The following is a 20,000-nucleotide window of genomic DNA, read 5'->3' as shown; positions in this document are numbered from 1 at the left end:
TTTTTAAATTTTTCAGTGGCTTCAAAGTAACAAGTCAGTCTCAAATTACATACTTAAATCCAGAGAAACAACTCTTTTCAGTTATGATTCAGTTTAAAACTAAGTGTACAACAATTTGGTTTAGGCAGAAATGTTCGTTTTGTATTCAAATTCTACCAGAATGGATTGTGCTTTTCTGTGCATGCATATATACTGAATACATGAGTCAGATTATCAGAACAGTCCACCTTCTGTTGTTTAAACAATTGTGAACCGAATGCCAGTGCACAGCAGCCAGATTTTTGCATATTCAACTCCTCCCTGTGTTGGTGTGTTCAAACGTAGCTACCATAGGCTAAGTGAATGTTAAATAACAGTCAGATTATCCATGATCTGTTACAGAATTATGTTAACCATCACAGATTTGATGATAACCAGGTTTGTACATAATCCATAGTTGGGGCTTGAATAAGGAGAATCCTGGCTAGCGCACACAATGGCTTAATATAGCTTAAACAACAGTGAACAGTTCTGATCATGCAAAGCAGTCCATTCTCTTGGATAAACCCAAGAGAAATAGCTAGTAGATTCCTAAAACAATCCCTTCTAGGACTGGCTGGGATGCAGATGAAAACATCAGATTTCATTTTGTGTAAATGAAATACACAATCCATTCCTACATATCCCTTATGAACACAGGCAGAGAGTTTGCTGGGGTCTATAACTTCCTTCCTTTATTTCCTGTATGCCTAGTTGGTTCTCAGTGGCTAGCTTTGTTCAATATGGAAAACCATCATGGTTAACTAGCCACAGAAGATTGTTGATGTGTTGTCCAAATTTGTCACTTCCCACAGGGTGGCTTGATTTTGGACAGCATTTTGAAAGCTTATTCTGTTTATTATTTAACCCACAGTTAAACCCAGATGACAGATTTCCTCATAGGTTTTAGGGAGCAACAAGCAAGCAGCTTGACAAGGCTGCTAGAAATCCTCTCTCCCTGATTTTGCTCATGATGCTGCAAGTCACAGCCCCTAAGTAGAACTTCAGAGTGACTATAACTTTTTTCCAGCCCCAGAACTGTATTCAAATGTATTCATAATTTTTAGTTGCTGTTGCTGTTATTTCATAGTACACAAGTATGCACTTTCAGCTGTCAAAAATATATGTAATCTTGCCTAGACCGTTTAAGTAATATGGACTGATATCGACAAGGAGAAACAGTGTAAAGCCTAGTTTGCCCGTAGCTGCTAGGCTGTCACTTGAAAATTACCAGTAAAGGGGGTGCACCAAAGGGGTAGCAACAAAATCTCCCCCTTAGCAATGTAGTTCTCCAGATTTCAAGTGGAACTGATAGTTCTCAATGCCTCCACATTTTTGACACATCCTTAGGTCTTCAGCTGTTACAGTAAGGGAAGATATTAACATACTTTTATACAACTTCCTGTAGTAATTCTAAAAAACCCCAAAGAATGGAATTCAGTGGTTGGGCAGGTATAAGTCTCACTGGTGCTAGGGCTGGCCTCCTATTTACTTCATCATGTTCTATTGCTGCTAAAGTTTGTTTTAACTGCCTGTTAATGTTCACATTTTAAAATTGGTATATATGCACAAATTTCATGACTTGAGGGGTAATTTTTTTTCTCAATGAAAAATTTTCTCAATTTACTGCCAAGTCAGACCCAGTCTGTAAATTGTGTTCATTATTTTGCTACATATATTTGTCAACCTTAAGTGTTCACTCCAGCATCTCCAAAAGACTGGCCAATCTTTAAACTTTTATTATGAACTGTAAAATGTTCTGGGGTGAGAAAGAGACAATTGTACATTTTTCATGTTCTCAAAAACAAACAAAATTCCAGTGACAAAAGGGGTAGCAATCAGAGCAGGCTAGTAAAGAGAAGATGAGGTTTTGCTACAAAAGGCAAAGAGATACCAGCTGGAGGATCACAGTGGAAAGACAGGGAATATACTCTATAGTGTCTGTCTGGTGCACTGTGGGTTGTGTCACGAACAACCAACCCATCATGGCTAATTTGCAGGGTGGCTTCGTATGTTGTATGAACGTCCCGAGTGTATGCAAACAGAGCAAACAAGCCAGGACCCAGGAAGAAGAGTGACAGCTTGAGGAGCATACAAGAAGTACAGACAGCTTTCTGGTCCAAGTGAGGCCTACTTGGATTTTCACCTCCCCTATCTTGTGGATTAGGGCATGGTTGACTGACCGAAAGCAGAAGGTAACCATTAGCGGGGAATCATCTGGATGGTGGCCAGTAACAAGCGGGGTCCCCCAGGGCTCTGTCCTGGGGCCGATCCTGTTTAATCTTTTCATTAACAACATGGAATAAGGGGTGAACAGTCTGCTGATCAAATTCGCAGACGACACAAAAACTGGAGCAGTGGCCACAACTGAGGAGCAGGTACTCCAGATCCAAAAGGATCTGGACAAACTATGGATGTGGGCAGGAGACAACAGGATGGTGTTCAATGTGGATAAGTGCAAGGTCTTGCACTTGGGGCATAGGAATAGCTGTCATAGGTACAGGTTAGGTGACAAGTGGCTGGAGAGCAGCACTTGTGAAAGGGACCTCGGGGTACTGGTTGACTGCAGGCTAAACATGAGTCAGCAGTGTGATCCGGTGGTCAGGAGGGCGAACGCCACCCTTGGTTGCATAGCCAGAAGTGTGGCTTCTAGATCAAGAGAGGTATTACTACCACTCTACACAACTCTGGTGCGCCCGCAATTGGAGTATTGTGTTCAGTTTTGGGCCCCTCATTACAGAAAGGATATAGCCAGGTTAGAGTCAGTGCAGCGTAGGGCCACAAGGTTGGTGGCTGGTTTGCAGGGGATGCCGTATGAGGTGAGACTGAGGGAACCGGGTCTCTTCAGCCTGGAGAAGAGGAGACTCAGAGGGGATATGTTGGCGACATACAGGTATGTGAGGGGATGTCACATGGAGATGGGTAGAGACCTGTTCTCCCCTGCAGAGGAAGGCAGAATGCGCTCCAATGGAGCAAAGTTCAGGGAGCCAAGGTTCCGTTTGGATGCCAGGAAGCACTTCCTGACAGTCAGGACCCCGAGGGTGTGGAATGGGCTTCCACGAGAGGTTGTTGAGGCCCCATCGGTGTGGGTGTTCAAGGATAGGCTGGACGTCCACATGGTGGGCATGTCGTGAGCGGAGCCGGCTGGTGCTGGAGGTCAGACTAGATGGCCCAGGAGGCCCCTTCTGACTTGCTCTGTTTCTATGTTTCTATCCCTTCCAAAGTCAAGTCAAAATGGGTATGTGCTGGTTCCAAACCAGGCTGTTTGTAGAATACTCATATGTATAGAAGTTACTCAAACTAATCTATGCTTCAGTAGGACAGTGACACTTTGTCTAATGTTTATGTTTTATTGAAATTAATGGGCACATACTGTGATCCTTGATTAGAGCATATGATGTTTCAAATTATTTTTGCTGTTTAACAGCAACAGAGTCTCTCATGCCATGAAACATGGCAGTGAGGTTTATTAACTGATGTACTTTAACCATCTGTTATGTTTTTGTTTTGTTTTGTTTGACTTGAAGATGTAACATATCCAGGAAGCAAGCTGGACATTTTCAGATTTGTTACTTAATGTATATGTAAAACTTTTGTATTTTTAAAAATGAATCCAGGAAACAAAGTAGACTAAAAATAGCAATATGTACTTAAGTAGTACTCATTTAATAATATTTTCTACTAACAATTTCATTGTAGGAACATGTTTAAATGTTTTCAGGTGCATGCACACACATACATGATTTTATGTTAAATAAACATTTTTTACTAGCCTGCAGTGACTGTGGGATATATTAAAGCCTGATACATAAAGCTTGCAAAACATGTTTTCCAGCAGACTATTTCATTGAGATAGAAAATGTGTTATTAGGTTATTTTAAAAAGCTATTTTCATAGTTGCAATTATCCAGTCACTTGGTCCAGATTAATTGAACTGACTCTGATGGAATTATTCCAGAGTAACAGGTTTATGAGCCAACTGAAATGTATGTTAACTGCTCTGGGATAGCTTTGTACATACGATAGTAGAATACAAGACTGCCCATGACTGCTTTTTGGAAGCATGCCCAGCATGTGTAACATTTATACATACATTTTGAGAGGACTGTACCATGTCAGTTAATGTACATTTGAACTGAGTCTAAGAAAGGCTGAAGAGTCTAAGAACCCCAAGCTCAGAAGCAAATTATGGCTCTTCTGGGGTCCTTGTCCAGAGTTCTAGCATTCCCCAGTTGAAATATATTTTCCAAGGCTTAATTATTCATGGTAGGAGCTTTTAAGCTACAATAAACTTGGTGTGTGTGTGTTTGCATATTTCCACCTGTTTTATTCTTCTTTTGACTCTGCCCACTACTGGAATGCAGTACCCAAGAACTTTTCCAAAATTAAGGTCATCCATTGACCTTAAAAGAGGTGCTTCACATGTGTTTGTCAATTCCTAATTTATAAATCTGTTCAGAATACAATGATAACATGGAATTTACCTTCTTAAATTTAACAGCTGAATCTCTGAGGAAGATTTTGGTAGGAATCTATCATTTCAGGAACATAGGGAGCTGCCCTCTACCATGTCATTCCATTGGCCCATCAGTCCAGTACTGTTTACACTGGATGGCAGCAGTTTTCCAGGGTTTCAAGAAGGATATTTTCCAGCTTTATTTTAGATGTGGTCATGAGCAAAAGTAATTGAAGATGGGCATGCTACCTTCAAGTGGAAATATAAGTGAACAGCTAGATAAATTGAGACTGATGACAAACTTTAGCATCTGGTCGTAATTCGTCTTAATTTCCTTTCTTGGCTTTTTAATGAGAGAATAAAAATTGTAGTTGCAGTGATAATAGTTTTGGCAGGTACCTGAAAAGTAACAATTTAAACATTTTAGGATTTAAGCTTATGACTAAGTGTGACATGCAACCAAGAAATTTAGATAGTGATACTTGCAAGCATTCCAATAATGTCATGTCAAGGGCATGCTATGTTAATCATCCTGCATTAGATTATTCTGAAAAGTCTATAGCAATAAATTATTATGCATTTATTAATGAAATTGATTTATATGTCTTTACCTAGATGTTATTTTATGATGATCTCTGAAGATTTTTGGTGTATATAAGAAACCAAGAAAATTAGGAAATATATATAGGTGAAGTTAACACACATGCAGATATATCTTTTATTATGGTTATGTTGCAACAGTGTGGCTCTGGAGCCTCCAATGTGCTGTTCATGGACACCTACCCTGGCACAAGGAGGGCACCCTGTTTCAACTGTTCTTTAACTCTGTTTAGATTTTTTTAAAAACTGGTTAGCTATCATGCTATGAAGTGAAGTTCTGACTTCCACTGCCATGTTTATTTTCTTGTATTTATGGGCCTTGAAGGTATTCTTCAAGAAAGAGAAATGGTGGGTGGCTTCCCCAGCACTTCTTTTTGAAGTTTGCCTAAAAAAAAGAAACAAGTGTGCTAAAGTTGGTAGAGAGCATTTGCTGGATTAAAGAGGGTGCTGGCCTGCAAGGATGTGTGTGTTTTGCTTGTCTTGTAAATGTGTGTTTGCAACTGTGTCCATGATGCATCATCTGTGTTTTGTTGTTGTTGTTTTGGTTGGTTGGTGTGGTTTTGCCAGGTTGTGAGCTTTATGCCTGGATTGTTGCTGTGCAGGACATGTATATATTTTACAATGTTTGTTGGTGGTGGTGTAGTTAGGTATTTTGCATGTGAGTGAATGTGTTTGACTTTCTTTCACCAACGGTAGTTTGCCTTCTTTAAAATGGGCTTTTAGTTATGCTTTGTGAAGGCTAATATGTAATTCAGAATTTGGGACTTAGACACCACCTATTGGTCAAGTTATTTTTCTGAGCCTCATGAGTCTGCCTTTCATGAAATGGGTTTAGAAGAATGGCTTCGTATTTTGGAACTCAGATCCCACTCCTGCAATATGGTTAGTTTCCTGAGCAAGTTATTTTTCTTTTCACCTTACTAATTTGGCTTCTGGATTTTTTTTTTTTTTGGCATTTTGTAAATGTGCCCCATAGGCAACTGTTTACAAAGTCATCCACAACTCCAGTGTGATGTATTGGTTAAGAGTATAGGACTGGGACCTCGAAGATCTGGGTTCTAGTCCTCACTAAGTCATGAAGTTAATTGGGTGACTTTGGGGCAGTCACAGACTCTCAGACCAACCTACCTCACAGAGTTATTGTAGTGAGGATAAGATCGAGAAGAGTAAGAGAATTAAGTTGCCTTGAATTCCATGAAAGGAAAAAAGATGGGATATAAATATAATAAATAAACTCCATAAATTCTTTCAAATGTGCCCACAGGCCCAAAAAGCTTGGAGACTCCTGCTGTAGCTTCTGAATTTCTTTAGATGTGTACCATATTTCAGATATTTTAAATAACCACTATGTTAGCTACTAGAATCCAAGGCCTTGGCGGTTTTTTACAAAGTGCATTCTGAAACTTCTTATTCACAAGTAGTTCTGCTTGCTCAACAAGGCTAAAAGCAGAAGTTATACATAATATGTATACTTTAGCTAATGTAAATTGATAGCTTCCATGTCTTCAGTGTAGTAATGAGAATCTCATGTAGTCTTTACAGTTCAGTAGATAAATGAAATTTATATAAAGGTTCTGTCCATGCAAACTTTCATAGTTTTACAGTGTTTAAAAGTCACGCTCTCATAAAGATCAATTTATTCTTTGTCCCTTTCACCAGAAGTCATAGGAAATGCTAAAGAATGACATTTAAGTGAATCAAAGTTACTAAAACTGCTGTGACTGCAATTAATTTACTGGAAGCATAAAAATAAAGAGTTCCAAGACTACACATTTCAAATGCTCTTTAAAGGACATGGAAGCCTATATGGCTACAGAAAGAGGAAGGGTAAGGTCAGAGCCTGTCTGACCTGGAAACTTCAGTCTGATTTGTATTGCCCTCAAATTGATGGGGACAATGAGATAATCATTGGAAATTACACCCACCATTGAAAACTGAGCCAAACTTCACTGTATTTCACAATATGAAAATTATGTGGCCCCAGAAGGAGGGGCAGAATCCCCAGGGCATCTGTTTCTCATCAGTGTCCCACCATGCTTGCAGTCTGGCTTGGTACTCTAACATTTAACCTTCTCAGTATGGGGTGGAACAAAGGGCAACAAGGCTGCAGGATAATGAAACAAGGGTATAGTATGGTAGGGAAACTCTCTTTATAGAGTACAAAAGTTGAGGCATTATATATATGCACTTATATAAAGTACCAGATTTTAAAAGCAAGGCTAGAAACCTCACACACTTAGTTGCACACAGTACGACTGCAATGCTTTTCTTAGCAAGCTGAAAAGAAGGTCTATTACCATCTATCCATGCCTTTTTGCCTGCTGCTTTCAACTATTGTAAAGATACAATTACCTTGGGAGATTGTGGCAGTTCAGTTGATTAGCACGGTGAATTAAAAGAATGAGTCACAAATGACATGTCCAGCTCTTCTCTATGAGACCTTAGTATTCCCAGTGTACCTCACCCTTGTTGTAAGAAGGTCAAAAATTAGAGAGACATAACAGTTTTCAAGCAGCTAGCACTTAGGAGCTGAATTAACAATCATTCTGTATGTAATTGCCAGTTAGTAAATTGCCTTCCAGACTGTAAAATGCAATATAAACTGGTGGGCACCTAAAATTAAATTAACGAGATATTTGCTGCATTTAAAAGTGAATAGTGTAAATTAATAACTGAGTGTAGTACTTGTTTTAATATTTGTCAAGTCATATATCACTTGCTTGTTTAATGACAATTAAAATAGTTCTTACCTGAAAAAAATATTCTGGCATATTTAAATTAAGCTGCTTTCTGCAGGTTAGATTCATCATTTTACTTGCTAGCAGTCATTGAAGGTTCTTAAATTAAATAACTGAGATTACTTTTTAATTAGATTATAAACCTTGCAATGTGATTTGATTAAGCCAAATTGTGATTTAGTTGCTTCTAAATGGAATTATGTTACTGTTAGTATTTTTGAAACACACATTTGAAAGTGTAAGAAATTATGTATGCTTTCTTTAAGAAAAATGGTAGCACATGTATACCAGTGTGGATGTAAACATGCTATTATTTCAGTAGAATCAATTTTGCATAAAAATTTCCTGGTAGGCAAAAAAAAAAAAAAACCATGCTGATACATTTACTTCAATTTCAATCTCACATGTAGGATTTCTTTTCACTCAGGTGCTTTGTTATCATTCCCTTCCTCAGTTTAGTTAACTTTTGTTCAAGCAAAACCAAAAAAACAGGGATTCAGGATGTCATTTTCAGTACACTAAGCCCAATAAGAGCATTGAGACTATATAGTAAATCTATCCAGCAGAGAGAAGGAGTGGAGAAGGAGGGAGGAAAATCTTTGTTGAATGTGAGACATTTCTAGTCTGAACTACATTCACTAGCTGTATGTATGGGAATTATTATTTTGACACAAAAACTTTCATTCAGCTTCAGGCTTACAAATCATTATACAAGTAATCAGTCCTTTTAATATAATACTTGTATGTTAAAATGATGTTGTGATATTATACTTAACCTGTATGCCTTCTGTTTGGAACTATATTATTATTCTGGGTCTTCTAGGGTTAACTTTTTTGCCCATCTGTATCTGGATCCATTTTGGCTAGTTTACATCAGCTTAATCCACTTCACCCCATGAAAAATCTCAAGCTTCATGTATTTTGAGGATCTTTTGTGTGAATTCCAGTGTAGTTCTGTCAATAGGACTGCTGCACTCTGTTCAGAGTCAATAGCTCCCTTCCATCACAGCCAACACAAACTAGCTGTCTCATAGGTCAGTGCTCTTTAAACAAATTACTTGTATCTACAGAGCAAATGATTGTTAATTGCCTCCCACAAATCATACTATTTTTACTATGCTAAACTAAATGAAAATGCCTTAGTTAAATTTAAAGCACCTGATCATATGTTTTGCATATTCAGTTATTGTTCTTAACAGTAGAGCTTTGTCATCATGAAAATTTTTAATAAGTACAGATAGTTAATAATTAAGATTTTTTGGCTAGCACTTAAAAAGAATGCTTACTGCCATATTTGGGCATTCTCAGCCATTCTAGTCTGAATGCTATACTTGCTTTTCCATTCTTTCATTATTCATTATCCATAAGCCAACATTCTGTTTTTTACAGTATTAGGTATTTATTGATCAGATCTTTGGCCAATATTGGTTGTCAAGAGGTCCTTAAAAGGTGGGACAGATATCCTTGTTGCTTATCAGGACAGTGCTTTCTAATGTGTTCTACAAACTGATCGGTTAATTTGTTTTTTAAAAATCTTTTATACATGACACTTTTCTATGCATGACACTTTTCTATGCAACAGTTTTGAAAAGAAATCTATATCAAACATGAAGCATATTTTACAAAAATAGAAAAGGGAAGAAAAGTGTTCTGCTTAGAAATGCCTTTTCAAGCATTTGTTAGATTCTCAGTACAATAAGCATTTCAATTAGGCCAACGACAATGAAGATTTTAAAAAATGATTTGGTAACCTACCATGGTGACAACAGGTTAATTTTGTATAAAATAGTTCATTTCAAACAGCTGTATTTCACATACGTATAACATGTCCATTGTTGTCCCTTTTCTTTTCTGTCTCAAAGGAGACCAGAAGAATGAGACATACCATTTGTGCTATTGCACAAGTAGACTATTTGTTCTAATCAGTGACACCCATTTACTAGAATTGCTTAAAATGAACTATACCTCATACAGAAATCGCACATTTAGAGTGTTCCATTCATCATCTGAAAATTGAGGGCCAGTAAACTTTTCTGTTCCTCCAGCGGGATCATAGACATGCATCAAAATGTTAAAAAATGATTGGTGAGAGAGAGCTGTCACCCATTTATCAAAGAAAAGGAACATTATTTGCTAATTTCCCAACCAAGGCAGTGACAGGGTGCTTCGTCTTTAGACCCATGGTGACCAACATGGCCTTTTTGTTATTAGTACAAGTCAAGCGCTTTTTGGCTGTTGCTAACAAGACACATTTGTCTATCATCAGAGAGTGCTTTATTTTTTTTTCAAGTAGCTGTGACCAAAGTCTGATCTCTGCATCACAACTGACTCTACTTCGCCAGTTTACAGCAGCACTGGATAAAGGAAGACCTGATAAATCACAGTTTTGCTGCATCAGGGTGAAGTTATGGACGCTGTGGTACCAAAGTGTAGCAGCAAGGAGACATTTATCTTTTCCATACCTACCCAAAAAGGGGAAAAAAGTGTTATTTACTTTTACTTAATAATTGCTAAAATCTGATCACATGGAAAATACCTGGACTTTGTTTCATTGATATTTTTTAAACTTTCCTTCTGTTGTAGTGATAACATGATGCATATTTTATAAGACACATGAAAGACAGTTCACTGTATTAAACAGTAAGAATCTATTTTTATCAACTCAGCATTTTTCAAATATATTTTAAAAATAGTCCCATTGAGTTTACAATTTTTTCCAAGATTCTAAGCGTTCAGAACTTTCCAAATGTGCAAATTAACTTGTGAAATAGAAAGACAGAGAGAAAGAAGTCATATAAGGCTGCTATTGAACCTTCACTCAGCCATAAATATGAGTAAGGTTTAGTGGTGATAATTAGACACTAATATTTGTGTGTTTACCACTCAAAACTTTAACAGAAGTCTCACCATAGGTTCCATACAAAATATAAGCCCCATTCTAAGCTCTACTGATCTACCCCACTGCTATTTTTTCCATACATGTATGTCATACCAAAAATAATGCTTACTTTATCCTATTCATCATGCCTTGGATTCAAACATATACATGAACCAGAGTATTTGCAAATGCAAGAACAAACTGCAGTTGATATCAAATCAAGGCATTGGTCTCTCTAGCCCAATTTTGTCAACACTGATTGGCAGCAACTCTCAAGGGTTTCAGGCAGGGTTTATTTCCAACCTTACCTGGAGAGACTGGGAATATATTTTTCCCAGGCAGGATAGTTATTTTATTATGCAAATTGTATCAGTTGGAGCATGGTGCTGAGAATGAATAGGATCAGAGCAGGTGTGGAATTTAACCCATTCCTTCTTGCTGTGGTCCTGAGAAATCACTCTCTTTTAAAATGGAATATGCTTTAGAAAAAATTTCCACTGATGTCAATAAGCTATTCCATCCCAAATGCTAGCTTTAGAGGAGGAATCTTCCTCAGATATGCAGGCCAATAGAAAAGGATTCTTTTTCCACTCTGCTGCCCTTAATTATTAGGCCATTCACAATTTGTATTTCAAAAATGCCTTCCAAATTTGATGCAAAGATGCATTTAACATCATTTGTAGTTTGGCTCACATCTTGGGCCTTGTTACAGGTCAGGAAGCTTAAACTAGACTTGTACTTCGCAATGTATCTGCTCCCCGTGGGTGACCGGAAATGACATGCAGTCGAGTGTGTGGGTTGGTAGAACAGATCTCTCCAGTATTCTTCTACACATCTGCTTGGTTTGCATATTTGCTGTCAGGCAAAGAAAGTTCATCCCTTAGCTCATGTCACTCCTTTGGCAGCTTGATAGTAGGAGGCACTCCTTTATAATAGCTTGCTAAAAGGCTAACCTGTAGCTCAATGGTGGATATGTAACAGAAGGCTCAGTACAAAAACACAGGTTATAGTCTCTTAGAGAGCTTGTAAAAATAAGCAAATAAATTGAAAGCTAGTAATTTTTGTGGTGTGCTGCATAAGGGACCTGTCAGAAACAAAACAGTTTCCCATTCAGATTGTATCCAAAGTTATCCGTCCACTAATGGAACAGTTACTGCTAGTGGATTGAATTACCTCTTTCCCTGCAATCCTCAATGCACCTTCAATTCTGCTTAAGAAGGCTAGAAGACGATATGAGGGATGTGGAGGAAGAGAAGGGAAATGGCCATTGCATAAACAGAAGGCTGTCCAATGTTGGTTTTACTCTCAATGCAGTCCTACAAGTTATATATTTCTGACTTATAGTACATTACAGTCATGTGGTTTCCGAACATTTAGGTACAGGGCTTTATGCTAATCAGAGACTGACTGCAATAAATCAAAAAAGGCACTGTGAAAGATATGGAAGAGTACATCCAGAAATTATTTACCAACTTCATCTCGTGGGTCATACAGTGGAATGTACATAACCATTTTGTAAATAAAATGAAAAGTCTTTTCAAATGAAAAAAACATAGTTTTATTTTCAAATGGTTTCTTTAAATAATCACAGCATGATTCTCCGCCCACCCCCCCCCACCAATTTTTTAAAGAATTGCAAGAACCCTGCATGTAACACTTAATTCTGTTATCATGGAAGTCAGTGAAGGCATCTACTTATATGAGAAAAAGTAAAATGAACAGCTGGAGTTAGGAGCTAGAATACTACCCCCTACACAAGCACATAATTTGCTAATTTGAATCTTTTATTCCTTTTAATTTTGTAGGAAAAAAATTATATGGGAAGAAGAAAACAAACTGTCATAACAGCTCAACCGGGAAGGGGAAAAAAAAAAACATTTGCCATTCCTCAGCTCAGTAGATTTCAAATGGACCTTGTGTCCACATGAGCCTATCAGACTAAAGAGCTGACTTCAGTTTGTTTCATAGACCACAATGCTTGGTTTGTAAGAGAGAAAAGTCCATTTCCAATTCATTCCTCTTAGAAGTTAACACTGTGTGATCCTAGAGACCTGCTCTCTAATAAAACTGTATGGAGGAGTGATCTATGTGCGCATTTGCAGTCAGTATCTATCTTCCATATTATTGAAGCTCGGTTGAGTAGAAGAAGGATCTGGATTCAATTTCCTCACCCCAAAACAACATTATCTAATTAGAGCTGCATGTATGGTTCTAGTATGCAATTTAAAAGCTGTGTGCTGTTTGAGGTATGGATGTCACAATCAAACCTCTGTGAACCAAGCATTGCCTGTTTGTTCCTATAATTTCCAATCCAGCAGGAAATGCATGTGTGGATAGAGGTTTCCATACTTTTATTTTAATTAATTTATTGTTCACTATTCCCATGCATGCTGTTTCTTTGCAACTTTAGGACACCTGGTGGTTGTAATTGTACTACCTCAGCAGGGGGCAAAATATTTCAAGGATTACAGTTGCAGGAAGTATCTGTTGAGAGTAGGGATTACAGATTTTATTAAATCTGTTTCATCTGCATTTTACAGAATGTCAGGCATTTTGTTTCATTGTCTATTCATTGAAAAAATTGGATTCTTTTTCCTTTTTCCATGAACTTGCATTTGTGTGCACTTGAACAAATCTGTACTTCCAAAAATGCACAAATTCTCCAGAAATGTGTACTTGCAGGCTTTAGCCTATGCAAGAAAATTCACCTTTTTGTTTTGTTTTTTAAATATTAGTACTAGTATTTTTCTGTAACTGTGTGTAAAATTCTGAAAAGTAAAAAAGCTAGACTGCAAATCTGTAGAATCTGTGCAAATGGGGGAAAAAATGTTCCGCAGAATATGTGGGTTGGATTCACAGAAATCCAAACTCATTTGACTCCATTGCAGATTCTCCAACATCCCTAGTTGAGTAGTACCAGAGGGTGGAAATCCTCTGTTTTTGTGGTGTATTCAACTGAAGGGTCAGCTGCCGCTCAGTCCTTCAAAGGTAATTTTTTAAAAATTAGCTATAATATTCTTAGGAAGAGTAAGCACCAAATAAGGCCACAAATACAAAGAGAAACAAATGCAACAATGCTTTGCATTATTTAACTATATTTCAATTAGTGAATCACTTCGTAGTATTTATTCCTTAAAATAGAATATAATGTTTACTTCCAACTGCTTTTATGTTTCTGTATTATATTAGTTTACTACTTTATCATATAAGTAAACTGACAAGAGTATGTTAGTAAATATTTTGTCACATCAGTGAAATGTATTCTCAAAGTGCCATGTTCTGTTACATTAATGTACACATTAAACAGTGGTTGTTTCATGCCACAATGTGAGCATTTATTTATTTATTAAAACATTTTTATGCTGCCCCATTATTCGCCGAAGCCTCGGGGCGGCTTACATGGTTTTTGAAACTTCTATCATACATGTTCTAGGGGAGCATAATTGTTTTAGCATCATTAGCAATATGTCATCTCTGTGTTAATGGCCTTGGTGTTGTCATCTGCTGGGAATTCAGTGGTCTGTAGAAACTTTTTTTTAAATTTAAGTGTCCAGATAGTTTATTTGCTATAGATAGCTTTGTAAATTCTTGCTATCTTCTTTTTTTAGTTTATAAAAGGTTGCATTAAGGTTGTATAGGAAAACTCTAAAGCATAAGCATCCAATCCATCCAGGGTATTATGTCTTATTCTTCTTTAGTATTCCTAACTGAAGGAGAAACTACACAAAGAAATGTGACCAGCTCTTCCCTGTGACAGCTGTTGCAGTCCTGTTAAAGAAATCAGTGGTAGCACCAATCTACTCCCTGGCAAGCCAATTCTCCCTTCCTCAGCAAAAGGAGTTCAGTATTAAATGATGTGCATGTTTACATGCACTAAACCAGCATTCCCAAACACAATACCCTAACCCACTGAACTTACTAATATTATTTTTTTTACTAAACTGGCATAGGATTGTGCTGCAAGACTTAATTGAGACAACTAAAGCTAACTATGCATTCCTTGCATACGCCATCATATTTGAATATATTTACTATATGCATTGAACACTGACGTATAGACTTACAGTTTCAGTAATCAGATTTACCTAATGAAGCATGTTGTGATTTGCACAACAGCTGCTATAGCTATATAATATAAACATGTCTGTACTTCTTTAAATTAATATTCTTCCCTGTTTTAAAGACCTAGAGGAGATTAAAACAAGTTCTTTTAACCTATAATGACAACCCATTCACATTAAAATGTTAATCACATACTGAATGTCATGTGATGGAATGAATAGTTTGGGTGGAATTTTCATAAACCAAAGTTTTGTACTTCACCTATCAGTTTAAGCTTAGTTCACTAGCAAAGTAGGTATGCTGGGTGCAACCTTATCATTCTGGAAGTCAGATGGCCATGAAATGTGATAGCAACAGGAATCTGCTGGCTAACAGACCAGCCTAAGCATGGATTCAGCACTGTTCATCTTATGTCAAATGAAATATGATCTATCTTCATATATGCGGTTATTTTTAAAGGCTATGGATTTTTCACTTTAATTTTTTAAAAATTCTCTATCTGTATGAATAGCATCAGGAGCATAAGAGAAATTCAACACTGCCTGTGGGTTTTTGCGTTGGTGGAGGCTTGATACAAATTTAGAACAAGGTGATGTTAATTGAAATAAACATAGATGGTAATTTATATTTCAGTGATATAACAATTTGGAGAAAGGAAAACTATAATTGCTAAACTACTGTGAATTGAATTTTCATGAGGAACATTAATTTGTTTTGCTATAAAAGCCAAGCAAAATTTATATAAAAATATCATTTCTAAAAGAAGCTTATTTATGTTCCTGCTTTAGCAGGCTTTCATGGAAAGTGAGTCCCATATAATTCCAGAAAAGCAACTGGAAATATATAACTGTGTTCCTTGTTCTCCAGATTGTTTCTTAAACTAAAGGACTTCGTTTATTTCAGTAGATTTCAGTGTGAAGAAGCAACTGAAGACTGCATAAATTAAACGTCTACACTTTGAATTGTTCTCAGAAAGCAAGCAGTATGAAGTCAAGGCAAATTCTGGAATGTAATATGCATTGACATCTCACCCCAGTAGTAAGATTGTTGAAGCTAAGTCTGTCCTGAAGAGACATCTATGTAAACTGTCCTGAAGAGGCTTCTTAGTAGTCTCTAAGTAATTAGAATATAATAAGTCTGAATTGTTCAGGAGGATTTGCAGCCTTTCCACCAGACAGAGCTAGTAAAAAGTTATCCTGACCACAGGAAAAAAACAAGGCTATGAGCTCAGTCATGTAAGAGAAAAGGAAAGAGAAGACTGTAAGAATTAGCATTAAAGTAGTTTTACATATGAAACTGAGATGGAAATAAAGAGCATTCCATATTTCCAACTCTATAATATTAGTTGTAACTCAGCTGCTAGGTGAAAAAGCCTTAGATCACAAACCATCCAGAACATTGCACCATGGATTTCACAAATATATTAAAATTCAAGTTCGATTACAGAAGTTTAGGGTCATTACACATGCTGTATTTTTGAAGGTTCACATAAAATATCTGACATGTATCTATAAAAGTGGAAAACATGTGTTTCTGAGTACATGTGACTATTGAGAGGGTAGGATTAGCATGCTCCTTACTCCAAGGTGAAGAATGCCTGAATAGGACTTATGCCTTAGTAGCAAATATTACTGGTTATCACATTGCAGGACTTAGGCTTATTATATTGATGTGTTTTCACTACTGTGGATATACTGGTTTGTGAAGGCCACTTCATACAGTTTAAGTTTCTCCAATCTACTGTCATGCTACTTCAAGCTGCATTTGAACTGAACTGACACTAAGTATGCTTTTGGACATTGACTGGCAACTTTGTCTAAGAGCCCTCAGTTGGATTCTTCAAGTTAGTTGATGTTAATTTGGACATCTTCTGAACAAGGTCCCTTGAGCTGCCATATATTAAGAGTATGTACTGGGGAAAAAGCTCATCTTGTCCACCCTCAGATTTGTTTGATCTGTGATCTGTTGTTGGTAAAGTAAAAGAAGCATCTGAAGTGAATTTGCATGAAAAGGATACCAAGAAACAACATCCTGAAAGACACCAACATTCCCAGGAGTTCAGCTTGATACATGAGGTTGCATTGATAGCTATTGTAAATTAGCAGCACTAAAGTGCTCACATTGAACTGTGGCTTCTTTGAGAGGTATATTTGATTCTGCACTGCGTTAATCACATTCCCAAATGATTGAATAACTATGATGAACTTATTGAGTTCTGCTCCAAACCCACAAACTGTGAAGCTGGTGACATTTGATGGGACTGTAGACATCTGTGACTCTCACTTCAATTACCTCACTGAGATACAGGTGTGGTTAGCAACAAATCCTGTATCCTTAGGTGAGCTTGACGTGCCAGTATAACCTTGTTCAATATCCTAAAAGCTGAATGGCAATATTCAGATACACAGATCTGAAGAATTTCCTATGGCTTTGTTAGATGGGTGGGCCTCAGGCCAAGGTTGTTATAGGCCTCCTAGACTGCATCTCTCCAACCAGAGGTGTATTTTTGAATGCATTTGCTCAACTACTTTGGGAACAGAATCATCTTTTGGAAACTTTTCACCCAGGAAAATACTTGTATGCTTCATTACTGAGTGAGACAGGCTGGTCAGCAATATGAGGAGACAAGAAGCTTTGTACTGAGAACACTAATTTCTGAGAAAGTTGCCTTCTTGAAGTATTGTGGATTTTTGCCCCTGAAGAAGGTGTGGGATGAAATGCATTGGGCTTTTAATGGCCTACAATAATCATACCCATAACGCACTGTTTTGAGGTTTTGTCCCTTTTTCTGTTTATCACTCTGTTGTCTAACAGATTCTACATAATTGCCAGAAACTTTGGGTCCTTGGTGTGGTCCTTTGTACTCAGAGAGCTGGTAAATCTGGGTTTTTTGGATAGCTCCTTAGACACTATCTCCAGCATCACTTGTGGACATTTTTCATCTGCCTGCAAAGTGCTGAAGAGGTTGGTGCACAAATATTCCTTGTAGGCATGGCTGTATTCCACATATACCTGAATCTCTTGAATCTATGTTCAGAGAATGCTTGTGGTTGTTTGGCTTTTTCTTTTGCCTTCTTGACAGTGAGCAAAGTCTCCTTTCCCCCGCTTTGTCTTCAAGCACATCTAGTAGCTCTGTCAAGAGTTGGGTACTTTAAAAGGATCTGTAACAGGACTGAGATCCTGGATAGACATCCCAGCAATGAAGCCACATGTTCTGGCATAGTTGTATTTGGAGGCTAATGTTCTGTCATGCAGCTAAATAACATCTGTAGCTGAACGGCCATCAAGGCTGCATGGAAAAAAATGTTCTGTATTCTTTCCCTCAAGATCATAAAAACATCAGGATCTGTCCAGGTGAATTCTTCCAGTCATAAGTAACAAACAGAAAATTAGTAACACATTCTATTGCTGTGTCCTCAAAAGCTCCAGAAGTCTGACTTTGGGCTGTGTCTGCCCTTTCGTCTCTTGCATAGCAACTTCTGGACAGCTGGCAAAGCTAATGGATCAATGAGATGACAACTTTTAAAATTTGAAAAAGTTTAATGATGTCTTTGGTGAGGTCTGATACTTCAAGGTTACCTGCTTTGCTGCTACCTATAGGGTTGGACCATTCAGAACACACTAGTTGGTCAAAGAAATTTGTCTAATATTCCATAAGGGTTTGATTTGTCCCTGTGAAAAAACCAAGGGGTCTCTTATTGAGGGGAGGTAGAAATCCACTGAGTTGTAGGTAACAGCTCTGAAGTGAACTTTGAAGTGTTAATAGAATAGTCAGTTTTGGAAAGTACTTGGTAGAGAACAGTCATTGCTGGATTAACTCTTCTAGTATCAAGTTTTCCCCCATTATGAAGATCTCTCTAATGCATCCATTTGTGATATCAATCAGGAACAAGAGAAAGCTCCTCCTCTGGGGGCTTGAAGTCTCTTGTAGAGATAAAAAAGAGGCCTTATTTGGGTACCTTCATGTCATTTTTATATTGTTCAGTAGCCAAAGCTGTTTATAAAATAACTGCCCAATAGCCAAAGCTATTACAGAACAAAATCTATTATATGAATTATTATTTACACAAAATAATTGATGATGGTGGTGATGCATGAGGAATAGATCTAGTCTCTACTAGGTATTGTGAGATTGGGTTCCCTTCCCCTTCACACAGGCAAAAGGAGAAGGGGATGGCAGGATATGAGGTGGCTAGATGGAATCACTGGGGCAGTGAGTGTGAACTTGGGTGGACTTCAAGGGATGATGCAGGATAGGATAGCCTGGAGAAATGTTGTCCATGGGGTCATGATGGGTCGGTTTGTGACTATCAACAACAACCCCTTCATACATGCATGGTAACAGAACATTGTGAAGAACAGAGTATGCCCAATTAGTCAGCACAGAATATGGTGCCACCCTCATTTTCAACATTAGGGAAGCTGTTCTTTTTCCATCTGGTCAGGCATGGGGGGAAGTAACTCATGATTGCAACTTCCTAACAGAATCCACATTTACACTGCAATTTTTTGTGCCACTGGTTTGTATGTGGACAAAGAAAGCAGTAGTTATCAGAAGCAGTTGTGTGTTTTCTGACTGCCACAGCCAGGAGGAATACACCTGAAAGAAAGAAAAAAAACACACAAGAGTCACTAGACTGTGTTTGGCTTCAGGTAGGAGATTCCCAAGCAACAAAACATGCCATTTGTGAACCCAGTCATGGTGTTTCGACATGGTAAACTTGATCTTTAGAAACAATGCCAAGAAACAACAGTGCTTTCTATGGTTTCTCTGTACCACAATGACTTGTTGTATTGTCTGAAACCAGGATCATGGTTTCCACAGTCCTGATATTCAACTACTACAGAGTTCTCTGAAGAGTGGCAATTGTGGGAACCACTCCAACCATCCAGTCTCTATGTGTGGACTGATGAGGAAGATGCAGGTGACATAGTGATACACCTTGGTATTGCATTTCAGGTGCAGTGGCTGAAAGGATACATGCCACTTGCTTGTCTGTCAAATAGATTATGGTAAAAATTGTGAACCATGGTAACCGTGCAGGGTTGCTTGCAGTGTTGTGTGAACACAGCTTCCATATCCAAGTGTTGAGAATTATGAGCGAAAGTAAAAATGGTTCCAGAGGAGAAATGGAAATGTAGTTTTTAAACTTTCAAAGAGAGGAAAGAACTCCACAGCCTTGGATTTCAGAGGAGGAGTGGGCAGACTTCAAGGTTATAGAGTCTGTTTTATTTTTTGCTAGAACTC

At 37.7% G+C, this 20,000-nt stretch overlaps 1 protein-coding gene across 9 annotated transcripts in view; it reads left to right on the top strand.

Moving 5' to 3' along the window:
* The window catches only part of EBF3 (EBF transcription factor 3), a 216,228-nt gene that overhangs the window by 152,875 nt on the left and 43,353 nt on the right, over window positions 1–20,000 (top strand). The gene's annotated exons all lie outside the window — the stretch shown is intronic.

Source organism: Varanus komodoensis, unplaced genomic scaffold (assembly GCF_004798865.1).
Source record: "Varanus komodoensis strain SLA01 unplaced genomic scaffold, ASM479886v1 scaffold49, whole genome shotgun sequence".
Lineage (NCBI taxonomy): Eukaryota > Metazoa > Chordata > Lepidosauria > Squamata > Varanidae > Varanus > Varanus komodoensis.
The sequence above is the reverse complement of the archived record's forward strand: the minus strand, read 5'-3'. Positions and strand labels throughout refer to the sequence as shown.